The 3,495-nt window shown below is 42.5% G+C and overlaps 1 long non-coding RNA gene across 1 annotated transcript; it reads right to left on the bottom strand.

Moving 5' to 3' along the window:
• Positions 1-1,912: 1,912 nt before the first annotated feature.
• Positions 1,913-3,487, bottom strand: LOC113465119 (uncharacterized). Its single transcript, XR_003389945.1, has 4 exons — positions 3,176-3,487; positions 2,691-3,099; positions 2,417-2,567; positions 1,913-2,341 (listed from the first exon to the last, which is right to left on the bottom strand). It is a non-coding gene; the product is annotated as an uncharacterized LOC113465119 (long non-coding RNA).
• Positions 3,488-3,495: the final 8 nt, after the last annotated feature.

The raw sequence follows: 3,495 nt of genomic DNA, 5'->3' as shown, positions 1-3,495 counted from the left end.
CTGCGTGAATCGGAGTAGGAATTCTCTTTGAGTAAGAGTTAACCATTTATAATGAACATTGTACGAGTACTCAAGAATATAGACAAGTTTGTAATCATTCTTAAATTTGTTTCAAGTTTCTTTTTGTACATCCTGAATTCTTTCCAACTTAGTATGTGACCTGCCAATCCGACTACTTTTTTACATAAGTGGCCAAGGGGGACTGACATTCCCCTCGCCTATTTCCTTCCCTAAAAAGCACCCTGACAGTGAGTCGACAGACTCGGTCACCCGTCGGGCCCCTGGCACGGTTCTCCCTCGTAACACAGTACATCTTACATTTCATATATTTTATAATTCTATTCGCAATATGCATAGCATAATAGGTATGATGCATTAAACCAAAAGATCACGTTTATTTAAACTTATTATGTATGTATGTATGTAAGTTTATTGCTTCCCTATGGGATTACAATTTCCGCCTCTACAACATTCACTTAAACCTATCCGCTCCTTATCTTACTCTTAATCTACCTTATCGCTATTTCGCTATTTATAGTTCGTACGTCTCTTTACGCTCTCTTTATGCTCTTTCCTCTGTATTTCTGTTCTCGCTCTCTCCGCCGCCTTCCTCCGCACCATCTCCCTCTCTCCCCTAATCCTCTACGCTCTCCCTCTCGCTTCTCCTGGACCTCCGCTTCCGTTCCTTTCGCTCCATTCTTCCTTTCATTCCTTCTCTCCCTTCCCTTGACACCTTCCTCTCTATCCCCCCTCACCCTCTCGAGCTCCTTCATCCAACTCTCCCCCTTCCCCCAAAACCTCCCTTATCCTCTCCCCACTGGCCCCCTCTATCCTCTCTCCTCCCTCACATCTCTTTAAGACGTGTCCCCACGTCTCCTCCTCCTCTCCGCAGACCCTGCACGTTCTGCCTCCTCCCGTCTCCCAATATCTTCTCTCATTCATTTCATTCCTTAACCTAAACCTCGCTTCCCTCCTCCATCTCTCCTTTCTCCACCCCGCCTCCAGATATCTCGGTATCCCTTCTGTCCTCACTTTCTTATACCACCTGTTGTACCTTGATTCATTTATTCTTCCCGCCCTTTCTCTCTTTTGCTCTTCCCTGTTCTCCCTTTCCATCCTCTCGAATTCCTCTCCGCTTTCCACTTCCTCCTCCCTCCCCCTTACTCCCCCGCTGTTCCTTCGCCCTTTCCTTTCCTTGTCCCATTTCGACATCTCCTCCCTCTCTCTCCTCTCCCTCTTTGTCACCTCTTCCCAGCACCATCGCGCCACTTCTCCTCCTTCCTCTCTCCATAATTTCTCCTCGAACCTCCACGCTCTTTTCCACGCCCTTGTCCTCATTTTCTCCCTCTTCGTCTCCTCCCTTACCATATATCCCGATGTTCTCCATTCGACTCCCAGAGACCATCTGATGAACCTCTCGTGTACCCCCTCTGTCTGCTTCCTCTCTCTCCATCCCTATATTTCCGCTCCGTACCCCATCACCGTCCATACTAGAGTGTCGAAAAGCCACAACTACCTGCACTATTTATTCCTCCCGAACTTCCTTCTTCCTATCCCCCAGGCACTCCTCATTACGACTCCTGCCTTTCTCACTCACTCCTTTATATGCCCCTCCTGTCCCCCGTTGGCCCTAAACAGGTACCCCAAATACTTAAACTCCTTCACTTCTCCATCTTTTTTCCCTTCCACCTCCAAACCACTTCCTTCGATCTCCCTCCTCCTTTCCTGAATCTCATTACCTTGGTCTTCCCCACATTCACCACCAACTTCTTCCTTTCAAAATACCTTTCTAATCTCCTAATCATACTCGCCTATTTAAACTTATTATACACATAATATATGTAATTATAAAAAGTATTATGTAAGATTATTTTTTCATACTGATTTCATTATTTTTATAAAGTACATTCAGTTATCTTGTTAAATTCATTGAAATGTTTATTGTTATTAAAAAAACGTATCAACTGCCTGCACATAGTATATACACATGTATTCGCTGATTGTGAGTCATTTGCACCCCTTTACGCGAAAATGAAGGAGCAGAAGCAAAAGCACTTGCTGATCATTGAAAAATCTACGAGTCACGAGCATTTCAAAGGCAAGTTTACAGTTTGGATATTGCCGTTGACCTGATACATGTATGCAGAAAGACTACGCGTGTAGTAATACGCGGTTCAAACTTAGCACGTGGCAAGCTTCTCTTTAAAGCTAAGAAATAGTAGCATTCTACGGTTTTAAAATTGTACGTGTAAAGTAATGAAAGAATGAAACTTATATTATCGACATACAAGTGTTCATTCATTATTCGTCTTTCCCAATGCTGGATCCTTTGGATATACTTCTGTAAAGATGGAAAATGTGTTTATAATTGTATGTATAAAAAAATGAAAGAATAAAACTTGTATTAACGATATACCTTTATGTTATACGTTCTCTATACCTTCTTTCTGCATTTCTTTTGGAAATTGTTCAGTATGTAAATTTATGGAACTGAGCCCTTTAATTTAGTGATCATCCTTCGGTTTGTTCTTCTTTATGTTCTCTTTCATTTATTTTGTTTCATGTACCTAAAAATATAATTCAACACGTCACATTACACTCCTGACAATTACCGTTTTGAAAAATTATTGTTTCATCACGATTACTTTATGTTCAACATGAATCAGACAAATGAGAAAATTCAGACTTACCTGCTATTTCAATGAGAGCAGCATTTGTGGGCTCAAACAGAACTATTTTCCCCATCCGCTTTTGAATACCCTACCCCTCGACTACGCAACCGTCCTTGAGGGCCATGGTTGAACGGCGAGGAAACGAGCGGAAGAAATTTCGCAAATCTTGCATTCTGGAACCTGAGTTTCACTTTTCCTCACGCGCTGCGATTGAAATTTCGCAAATCTTACATCACTGCACCAACCCTCGGTGTCTGTAATTTCTTATGCCCTCTAAGATATACTGGACCGAAAGGTAAGGAAAACTAAGCGAAATTGCCGTCGTTCTAGTTCAAAAGTTTTTGGTGCAAAATGCAGATGTAAAAGTAATAAGTTTACTCGTTCCGACTATTTTAACAAACGACCAAATGCTGAGACACCTGTCGTGCTGGAAAAAAAGTATCGGTGAGTCCGAACGTCGGTACACGCCGAAAGAGTAATTCTGTGGAATTTTATGATCCTACCTTGCGGGCTTAAATCCTCTTGGACTCCTTTTTCCTACCGCATTTTAATACGGGCGTTGCCACGCTTTACTAATCTCTCCTCGGTGGTGGAACTGAACGTGTCAGATCACTGTAGAATTTAGCTTTGACAGCACCATGGAATTGGGGACGCCGAAACTTGGGCCGTGAGCACTCTCATTTCCTCTTTGCGAATAATTACATGAACGTTGGGAAAAGAGACCTAAGATTATCCCTCCTCGCACACCTGTGCATAGGCTCCAGCTTAAACCAATAAATTTCACGCATTAATTGAATTAAGGAATGATAGCATGGTATGGTAG

The sequence above is a fragment of the Ceratina calcarata genome, unplaced genomic scaffold, assembly GCF_001652005.2.
Source record: "Ceratina calcarata isolate Rehan_Ccalc_2016 unplaced genomic scaffold, ASM165200v1 scaffold1448, whole genome shotgun sequence".
Classification (NCBI taxonomy): domain Eukaryota; kingdom Metazoa; phylum Arthropoda; class Insecta; order Hymenoptera; family Apidae; genus Ceratina; species Ceratina calcarata.
The sequence above is the reverse complement of the archived record's forward strand: the minus strand, read 5'-3'. Positions and strand labels throughout refer to the sequence as shown.